Source organism: Haliaeetus albicilla, chromosome 12, assembly GCF_947461875.1.
Source record: "Haliaeetus albicilla chromosome 12, bHalAlb1.1, whole genome shotgun sequence".
NCBI lineage: Eukaryota > Metazoa > Chordata > Aves > Accipitriformes > Accipitridae > Haliaeetus > Haliaeetus albicilla.
Genome location: NC_091494.1, coordinates 43467467 through 43478299, shown reverse-complemented (window position 1 = coordinate 43478299; position 10833 = coordinate 43467467). Strand labels below are relative to the sequence as shown.

General features: G+C 43.4%; 1 protein-coding gene across 7 annotated transcripts in view; it reads left to right on the top strand.

Moving 5' to 3' along the window:
- CCDC57 (coiled-coil domain containing 57) overlaps nucleotides 1–10833 on the top strand; it is a 51827-nt gene that overhangs the window by 1149 nt on the left and 39845 nt on the right. For 2 of the 7 annotated variants that reach the window (XM_069799590.1, XM_069799585.1), the window contains exon 1: nucleotides 9–340. The exons of 1 other annotated variant lie outside the window; for it this stretch is intronic. The gene's annotated coding sequence lies outside the window, so the exon portion shown is untranslated. Of the gene's footprint in view, nucleotides 1–8; nucleotides 341–1784; nucleotides 1920–7019; nucleotides 10543–10833 lie in introns of those variants that run through there. 4 more of the 7 variants (XM_069799584.1, XM_069799587.1, XM_069799592.1 and 1 more) reach the window with 4 other exon arrangements.

Genomic DNA, 10833 nt, shown 5'->3' with positions numbered 1-10833 from the left:
CCTCCCACGCCCGAGCGGGCGCGCCCGGGTCCTAGCGCCGCCACGTGACTCCTTCCCGCCGCTACAGGTTTGCCCGCGCAGGGGCGGCCCGGCCGCGTGCGGCCCGGCTCCGCCGGCGCGGGAGAGGCGGCGGCCGCCGTCCCGCCCGAAGCGGAGCCCCGTGGGCGCCTCGGGCCGTGCAGGCCAGTGCACAAGGCACCGACCGACACCAGCTGTGCGTTGCTTGCATAGAGCGCCACGCGGGACTGGATCCTGCCCGCGTCGAATGCTGCCCCGGCTGCCGAGGGGAACAGGACCCGAGCAGCGGACTTAAATGTACGAATTGGCTTCTGCAGTTGAGGTTTGTTCTGTGCTGCCGTTTCTGTTTTCCGGGGAGTGATCGCAGTTTCTTCATTGTCTCCTCACATAGGAGGACTCTTATGAGCTTCCTTGCTTTTTTTTTTCCTTCTTAGTCATTTTGATTGTGATATTGTGCATTCTGCAGGTAACTTACAGGCTTCCCTCCGCATCCTTTACCAAGGGAGTACCACCTGCAGATATGCCTGCTTGAGATACCTCTCCTTTTACATGCAGATGGAGTGAGCTTTCTGCACTGATCTTCTGTGGCTCTACTGCTATTCATACCAATGTTGAATTATAAAACTGAGTGTGTGTTGATAGTGCTGTTATTTAGCGTCCACGCAAATTGTGATGGGCTTCTAAAGTGCAGTACAGAAAGTAGCACTCTTTAGGCTACTTGGGGCTCAGGAAATTCAGGAGTAGGCAATCCACTCCTTTGTGTGCTTACAGCACACAATTCAAGGTATAGGGGAGTGGTCATCCCCCTGTACCTGGCACTGGTGAGGCCACACCTTGAATCCTGTGTTGAGTTTTGGGCCCCTCACCACAAGAAAGACATTGAGGTGCTGGAGCGTGTCCAGAGAAGAGCAAAGAAGCTGGTGAAGGGCCTGGAGCACAAGTCATATGAGGAATGGCTGAGGGAACTGGGGTTGTTCAGCCTGGAGAAAAGGAGGCTGAGGGGAGACCTTATCGCTCTCTACAACTACCTGAAAGGAGGTTGTAGCGAGGTGGGTGTCAGTCTCTTTTCCCAAGTAACAAGTGATAGGATGAGAGGAAACAGCCTCAAGTTGCACCACAGGCTGTTTGGATATTTGGGAAATAGTTCTTCCCTGAAAGGGTTGTCAAGCATTGGAACAGGCTGCCCAAGGAAGTAGTTGGTTGAGTCAGCACCCCTGGAGGTATTTAAAAGATGTGTAGATGTGGCACTTAGGGACATGGTTTAGTGGTGGACTTGCAAGTGCTAGGTTTACGGTTGGACTCAATGTTCTTAAAGGTCTTTTCCAACCTAAATGATTCTATGATTCCTACCACCTCTGTGGGGATACATAGGGGTAGAGGGTTCTAACTAGAAGATAGTTAGGATACAGTATTGTCTTAATGAGAGCTATGGTGTTGCACAGATTAGTAGCTTCCAATATTTTAGAAGCTACTCGCTGAAATCAGGTCATACAGAGGGAGCATCTAAAACTCTTTTGATGCCATAAAAGTTTTTTATTTTCCCTGCATGTTATGTTTGCTTTAGTTTTTGATTCAGTTTTGCTGTAGTACGCATTTGTACCTGCTTACGGATTCATTGCAGTAGTGTGCAAAGAGGAGCAAGGCCGGGTGGTTTGGTTTGGGTAGATAGCATACAGCCAGTGAGACATACATTGCTCATCTTAAAGATCAGTAAAAATAGTTTTTGACTATCTACTATTACCTGAATTTAGGCCATTTGCTTACAGGCTAGATGAACGTAATTGCAGAAGAGCAAAACCCACTGATTCTTATGGAGCTTCTGAGTCAAGCAGTGCAGTGCTTGAAGCCCAGCACAATTGGTGGAGTCTAGCAGCTGAAGACATTTTTACATGTCTTTACAGGTAATCTTCGTTATCCAGGAAAAGGAAGTATGATCACCATTGCCTGTCCCAAAGGACTGCAAAACTTCCTACAGTTTTTGAGAGGGAGACAGTTTTATTAGTCATGACCCTACCCTCTGACCGTAATTTCTTAAGGAGGACAGTTCCATCCTTCCCAATCGTCTGCTTTGTTACTGAACTTTACTTGAATCACTACGTCATAGAAATGTATAGCCACCAGTAGGATTTTTAATTCGAACCTTAGAGGTATGTACTTTGTGAAGATATTTTCAGGAGAGACAGAGGTGCCTAGGAGTGGAGAGGAGTAACGGTGAAAGTGAAGTTGGCAAAATACCTAAACCATCAGTATCTCTTACAGCCATTCAAATGATGTAAGGCTAGATAAGGAAAGAGGTGTTAACCAAACATGTTAAAAAGACAAAAAAGAGGACTGGTGTGTCCTTCACATCTGTCAGCATTGCCCCTACCAAAGCCTCCATCTTGCTGCAGCCTAGTCAGGAGAGTGCAACACGTGCTCACTGGTTAGCGTTTACTTGTAGAACGCTCACACCATTTAAGAGGTCAGTGTTTTTTTTTCTAGAGGCAGAAGAGTGTCATTGCAGTTGGTCTGCTTTTCAGAAGTGGACGTCCATACACATAGACCAGCTGCTGAGAAAACTGACAGGTGGTCTGTGGTCTCACTTTTGTAGCTGACAGCTCCTATTGTTTTTGAAGAATGCATTTTTCTGAAAGAGATGTGTTTGCAGAGGATGATGTGCCAGGGTAAATGACACCCCCCAACATCAGCACCCAGATCACTGGATTTGATTCAGTACTCAACAAGGCAGTAGTGTAAGTGAGCAGAACACAGGGTTGCTGTGCTTGTAGAAGCCTGCACAGAGTCTGGATAACCTCGTAAACACTTGGAGCTGAGATGAAGGCACAAAACCCCTATCTGTTAGGTGGAGTTATATTGCATGTGTTTAAACATTAAATATGTTGCAGTACACTTATAAGTAGAGGAAATATTGAAGTGCAGCAAAGAGAACTCAAAACACAGTGAGTGAAGGCATCTAACTATGAAAAGAGCTTTGAAAAATTCTTTACGGTTCTAACTAAATTAAAAAAAAAATTCTGCGTCTTATTATTGTTCATCTGTAAGTATGCCACTTATTACAGATATTCTCAAAGTGTTGTTGAACTCATGAGGAATCATTAAATAGGCAAATTCTTTGTCCAGATTAGACTGTGAAAGTCTCAGTTTAGTTTCTTGCTAAAGGGGATTCTTAATAGGAAAGTATAATGTCGTTGAGTTATACTTAATAGATGCTAGATTCCACCAACCCTCCACTAAAAAGCCCTTCACTCCATAATTCCTTACTAGTTTCCAAATAAATGGGGATCGTGGTATGTTCTTTATTTATGTATTTCATTTGATTGACTGTGTCTGTTATTTTTTATTTTGTGCCTTTGCGGCAAGGAAGGCGCAATAATGATATTCTGGGTACAGAGTAGACGGGCACATTGCTGGCTCATGGTCAATTCGTTGTCTGTCAGGACCCTCAGCTTTCCAACTGGCAGGTGCATGGGTTGCCACTGTACAGGTGCATGGGTTTATTCCTCTCCAGGTGCAGGACTTTACATTTTCCTCTTTTGAGCTTTGTGAGACTCCTACATTTTTTCCATTAAAAGCAGAGTGATGCAGTGAATCCAATAACTGCCATTCACATCAGTAAAGACAGTCAGAGAATGCTGGAAATTTTTGGCAGATCAGGCTTCCAAAAAGGCAGAAGTGACTGGAATATTGTTATGGAGTATAGATACAGAGAGGGTAGCTGACATTAGAACAAAGCTTCATTGCTCTGGAATTTAGGGCTTCTGATGGCAAAGGTCTTCCCTAGCACCTCCTGAACTGTAGAAATGCTTCTGTGTATCATAACAGTTTTTGGTGGTTGCTGCTTCCTGTTCCAAATTCCAGCTGTACTCTTTGCTGTTCCTGCCGTTTGTAGGTGAGCCCCAAATACTACATTAAAGGTGCCTGTAAACATCTATTCTTATTAAGCTCTTATAGATATTTTGGTTTTAAGGCTATGTTTTCTTATTTGCACTGGAATGGAGTCTTTTGTATTAATTATGGATTTTCACTGCAGTATTTTTAAGAAAGTTAACAGTGACATTGAACATTTAAAATGGTTTCAAACACAGCTAACTGCACTGTGCAATGCATACACCTCTGCCTTTGACTCAAAAGGTAAATGTAGCAGATCATGTTGTACAAAGAGCCCTTGTAAGATCTTTATTGCAGAAAGGCCAGTAATATTCAGAGTTGAGGTTTCAGTAATTTTTAGTTTGTTTCTAAAGCAAGTATGAAAATAAGGTCTTTTTATATGACTCTCAAGATTGAGGAACAAGAACTGTACCTACAAAGATGTATATAGTCTTCAAAAATATGAACCCACAGTTGTACAGGTAGACATGGAAAAGAGAGACATGGAAATCAAATTCTTCTAGCCTGGATGAAACTGGAATTTAAATGTGTCATTTACTTCCTAAATAACAGCACCCAAATTTCAGAGGGGATCAAAAATTCCTCTGCAGTCCTTTGTGAAGCAGGCCACTTTATGTAGAAGATCCTCTTTTTAGTTCTGAATTTTTTATATTTAATGTCTGTATAATGTATACCAAATATGTTCCTCGGGGTTCTGTGGAAATAAATTTTATTCATTTCAAGGAAAGCTGCACTTGAAAGGAAGACTTTTCTGAATCACATTTGAATTTTGAAGTTTCATCAGGGTGTCTCTGAATGTCCAGGTAAGCATCTTTGGAGTGTGCCGTGGCTCTCATGTGGCCTGTGTCTTGGAACTACTTTTCCGTAGAAGCAAGAATGAGGGTGGCAGGATTAATAGTTTCTGTAATGCTGGGTCTTATCTTGTTATGGAGTTGGGCCATGATGAGTTGGACATAGCCTTTGGACTGGAAACTTGGAAGCGCCTTCAAGTCTAGTAGTATATTTGTAGCTCGGATATACCCTGCTTTTCCTCTCTAAAATGCAGCATTTTCAGAGGGTGGGTCCATTTTCTTTCTTTGTCAAGCTGCTTGTAAGTGTTGCTACTTCACAGTACAGATGGGGCCAAAGACTTGTATTCAGAAGTTGTGACTCTGAAGGTGGTTCTAAAGGTGGCTAAAATCCACCTTTAGCCTAAATCTTACCGAACCCACTAGTGTTTGGTAAGAACCAAAAATCTGTCTGTCTCTTCTAAATTCCTGTTCATTTTTGCTAAAAAGGAAAAATGTTTCCTTTCATTTCCATCTATGAAACTAGGACGTTTTCTGCATTTATTTTAGGTGTATACAGGTTTCTGCATTGATCTCAAAATCCGTGTTGTGTAGACTGTTATCTTTCTGACTCACAGTTAAGATTAAAATTTACCCTTTTCGGGCACTGTTGAGTCACTAGAAGCCATCAGTTACTCATTTGGGGAACTGATGTGCATTTAACTACGTGACTAGGGGCTGTCTGAGGGTACCTTGGAGAATATGACTGCTAATTTGAAAGGGATGGCGGGGGTGGGGAAGGGTTGCAAAAGATAATGTGGTTGATGGGTTAGGCAACTCTGGGGTAAGACGTAAAGAAAAGGAATATGCCACCAGTCAGCATGGTATACGGATTTAGACTTTCGCGTACTATGTATTGATTCTGATGAGTGCTTTGAGAGGCTGCTGCAGAGTATAAATTATGCTGGGACTTGCGCTATGATTTTTGTGTGCTCAGATTTAGAAAATCATTTGAGGCCAGATTTCACTGTTGTGTTTTAAACCAGAGGGGATTCATATAAACAAATTAACGACATCCCTTTAATAATTGTAGTATTCTGAAATTATATGTAGATACACTTCATGTAGCTAAAGTGAAACTTTAGTCAAATATTATTAGTCAGATTATTAGTTCTGATTCTAATTTTCAATAATAGTTACTGATGGAAATAAACCCCTCCTTTCTTTAGATGACACGGGGTCAGGAAATAACAGTTCTCTTCAGATGACCTTATGAAAGATATATAAGAACTACTGATAATAGTCTATTTTCTTTAAATTAGTGTACTTCAGATGTAATTCATGCAACATTCAGGTTTCTGAAAGGTGTCTCATCTGGCAAAGCCGTTTATATAATGCGGAAACACAAAAGAGTGAGAGAGCATTACAGGAAGTTTGCCTCATGACTTCCAGAAAAGCAAGTCATCTAGAGTGACTAAGGGAAAATCACGCTTTACGTCCAGTTCATGTTTAACATCTTCTTCAGTCTCATGTAGACAGTGTCGTCTGGTTTAGTTGATGGATACATTTTTTAATAATTAAATGCCTTGGCAGCAGAAGGAACTTATCCGTGCTGCACGACCTTGTGTTGCAGTTGGCCTGAGCTTGTTTTACAAGCGTTTAAAGTTTTTCACAGGACGCAGTGGGAGTTAGGAGAGAATGGTAAGTTTGTTCTCTGTTTGCTCCCATTCCTAACAGCTGTGCTTGAAACGGGCCAAGACTCTCTTTCCAGATCCGCACTAGGGAGAAATTGTTTAATACTAAGCAGTGTGATAAACAAAATGTACAGAAAGAGAAGTGAACAAGAAAATGAGATTCCAGAGTATGAAGCAAGCGTTAGCTGTGTTCTGGGCCAAGGGGCTGTTACTAAAAGCGGCCGGGGCTACCCAGGCGTGAGCACATCCTCGCGGTGTGGAGAGGGGCTGCGGCACGTTAATGGGGAGGACGAAGTGGGGAAGCTGGGAGGAGAGGAGTGTGAGACCGAGTGCAGTGAGAGGCACCGAGAAGCGCCGGTTTGCTGAGCAGGAAGCGGGGCGGCGGGGGGAACGGGCGATCCCCGACAGAGCCAGGCTTGGAGCAGGAGGCGCCGGCAGCCGCGGGGGCGGGGGCGTGGCCGGCGCCGAGCGGGCCGCGGCCGGGCCCGGGGCGGGTGAGCAGTCGCCCGGGGGCGGGGCGCGGCGGCGCCGGCGGAGCGCTGATTGGGCGCAGGTTGTGCGCGCCGCGAGGCCCGCCTGGGGCGGGCGGTGGGCGGGGCGGCAGGGGCCGCGGTTGCCGTGGAGACGGGCCTGCCTCGCGGTTCCCGTGAGACGCGGCCCGCGGCCGTGAGCGGAAGGACGGGCAGGTTCGTGCCGGGAGGAGCCGAGCCGCGACCGGACTACTCCGCGGGCGCCGTCAGAAGGCACAGCGGCCGCCCGGCATTCTGTGGTGCCGGAGCTTGTCCTTCAGAGCTCCCGACGCGGCAATCGTGCCTCTTGCGCCCTTTTTGCTCTCTGGGGATCCGCTGTCTTTCCGCAGCCTTCCCGCTACTAAGTGCCCTCTGTGTGCTGCCTCTGAGTCCCGAGTAGTATCTTGTGCTACGCTGTGCTCCTCTCTACTGCCTGCCTCTAAGGGACCTGACCTCGGCGGTCTGCCTGCCGTCTGCTCTTATGCCTCAGAGCATCTGACCCTCTGGGCCCTCCATGAGGCTTCTCACCCCTCCTCCTGGCATCTGCTTCCTGCCAGCTGGCTGTTCCACTGGCTGTGTCTTCTTTTGCTCCCACTCGGTTATGTCTTTCTCTCCCTCTCTGCACTTAACAGCGTACAAACCTCTAGTCCTGCGGGGTACTTGATCCCTGGCTTGCCAGTAGCATTCCTTTCCTCCATCCATGTCTCTGTCCCTTCCTGTCATCACTGAGGATATTTGCTTTAGGAACTCAGTGTCTGTGTTCCACATGGTGTGTTGCCCTCTTATTTACATTCCTGGACACTCTCTAGAATATGTACCTGTTTCTCAGTCCTGGGGCAATGTTTTCTTCCCACCATACCTTGTCTTTTACCTACACAGTCCCTTATGCCTCCTACTCTTCTGTCTGTCCTGCTTAATGGCAGAGCCTGACATCAGGTACCCTGCAGTATAGCCCACCCCATACTTTGCCTGAGGTGTGTCCCTGTTCAGTACCTGACATCCCAGGTTTCTCTTGTATGTTACTGGTCCTTATCCTGTCACCCAGCTTCTGCTATATGTTACCTGTTCTGATCAGATTGTGTAATGCATGATGTATATTTGCTGTTTTATATGTCTAGCCTTACTCGTAAGGCAAATAGCAAACCAGCTACTAGCAGTAAAGAAAGAGACAGCACACAACTGATGATAATTTGTATTGTTGATTGTCATCCTTTTTCTTGGAACTGTGTTGACAGGATTTCCTTCCCCCTCCCCCCCAACAGTGCTACGGCACAACTACTTAACAGTGTAGCTGTGGCCTGTGCTGATTGCTTGTCTCATGACTTGCAGCACATAGTGAAACATCTGTGCTAATACTCAGGTGGTCTTGGTTCTGTCACTGCTTCATCAAGGAAAACAGTTGTAGCTAGAGATACTTAACTGGTACTGGCTGTGTGGTATTTTCTTTCTCATCTTCTTTTCTGTAGTTTTGAAAGGAGGAGAAGCAATCCCAGTTTATTAGCTCTGCTGGTCTGTTATGCACATCTTATTCTTGGTAAAATAAGGGTGTGTTATAAGGATAGCAAGGAAGAGAGAAGCAAGTAGAGCTTCTGTATACTTTGAACAAAATTTTAAAGCTTTACACCTCTTGGACAAATAGGGGTTGTATGGAAGTCTGAAGGTTTTCAAATATTACTCTGAAATGTTCTTCAGTATACCTAGTTCTTACTTGGTTGAAAAGTGACTAGCTCAAACATGTCATCTAACTTCCTGTTGTTGAAATAGCATTTTAGTAGTAACAGTTGCGAAAGCTGCATTGAATCAGAGATGCCAACCACAGTCGATTGTATGTGATTTATAGCCAAGCCATCATTTTTCCTTTGGTAAGGAGGCTGATATGCAATCCCATTAGGCCCTTATGTGGGGGAACAGGGGTACCTATCAATCACCTCTTTCTGGATATGCTTGAAGTGGTTGGATTGTAATGGGTACAATGGTCTTTGCCGTGTAGGTTGTGTGGGTAGCCTGTGCTTGTTGTAAGATGTTGTCTCTTACTTACATATATGCTGTTTCCTAAGTCATCTTTTAATGTCATCATATATAGGCTTACTATTCTTCTTTTGACTGTAAGACATCCAGGCAATTGGTGCAATTTATATTTTAAATTACACTGTTATTTCCATTATGGTCTTTACTGAAACTAACATGCAATTATAAATACTGCTGCTATCAAAGGCAAAATGCGCCTTTCTCCCCTATTAAATTGCATTTCTAAGAAATACAGCTCTCTGTGATGGAAAGCAATATTTTAAAATTACAGGGAGGCTCATTCGTTCATATTCTTATATGAAATGAATGATTCCTATGTTACGTGTAACCCCGACTCACCTCAAGATACCACTTTCAATTTACCAGTGCCATTAATTTAAGTGAGATATATGGAGATGGGGAGGAAGGTTGTTTTTATAGGGAACTGTGTGATGCCTTTTAATTTTAAGATAATTGTAGAGAGGGATTGTAAAAGAAGTATCATTTTTCTTAACCACCTCTTTCCAGGAAAAGTTGTGACTTCAGTTTGACGATTTCAAGGAAGTAATAAGGTGGAGCTGTGGTCTTGCTTTTGATTCCTTACACAAAGGTCTTGTCTAATAATGTATTGCTAATTTTAGCTAATGAAGCATACATCAGGTTTTTAAAAGGCACTTACAAAAGTATTTTGATACCTTAATGGGTGTAGAGTGAGCATAGTTTCTTTCAGTGCCTTGAATCCAGAAAGTATCTCATAGGCATTTTTTATCTTTGATGTAGTTATGATTGAGGTGGAGGGGGGAAAGAAGTCAGATTTAGTTAATCTTTTTAACTGTGGTAGCCATCAGATGCATTTGGAGCAACAGTAGCTGGAAGGAAGATATACAAAGAACAAATGTTCCTTAGCATTGCATGTTCTAGGCAGGGAGGCAGTACTGTTCATGAATATCCATGACAGTGACTTTTATAAAAAATACCTATTTCTGCTTACCCAAATGAAGAAGATACTACTTACACTATTTTCTACATGGTAGCACGATTTGAAGGTTGCCAACAAGAAGCAGAATATGAAAAGAAAACATAATGTTATTTTAATTGCCTTAGGGATAAATGTGAAATCTAGGCCAACAGAATTGAAGGACCACCAGATCATTGTGTCTTCTAGCAGTGGTTGTTACTCACTGTACCTGGTAAGAGCAAGCTTGAATTTTTTTATACTTGTCACGTCCAATGATCAGAGACTCATTTTTTGATCCTGAAGAATTAGAGTTGTCTAGCTTGTTTGTGAAGAAAAATGTTGTTTAAATTGTGGCATCCTTTAGCATAGAGGTATTGCATCATGTTTGCTGATCTGGAAATCTCTCTTTCATTTAAAGAGATTAAAGAGCCACTATTTGAAAGGCATGCTTGTCTGATTTGTTCTCTGCATCCCTGTGCTTATCCAGATGGGATTATCTGTAACCACTGACACAGAATAATACTGTACAATGAGAGAAGCTGTATTGACTCCAGAGATTTGGGAAAATCTCTGGAGAAATTGCCATATTTTTTAAAGCAACCATGGTGCTTAGAAATAATGTTTTTTCTTCTACAGAGTTTATGATTAGATATGAGGCAAATACGGAGAATAAACAATAGGAAGAGATGGAATTGAAGCAGGTAAAGGGTTTTACCGCTAAAAGCACAACCTCTATGTTGTTTATTTTCTTCTTAAAGGTACAGATTTTTAATATGTTACTGAAATACAATTATTTCCTCATACCTGTTGGCCTTTCTGAAAAGAAACTTCAAGGTGGATTTAACTGTGGACAGAACAGTAGCTTTGTAGTCTCATGAGTAATTGTGGGAGGAGAAGACAAATGGGATACAGCAGTTAATATTGATATAAGAGAAGGCTGGACTGTGACTTGACTTGTCATAAACGTCTTCAAGAAAAGAGAAATATGCATG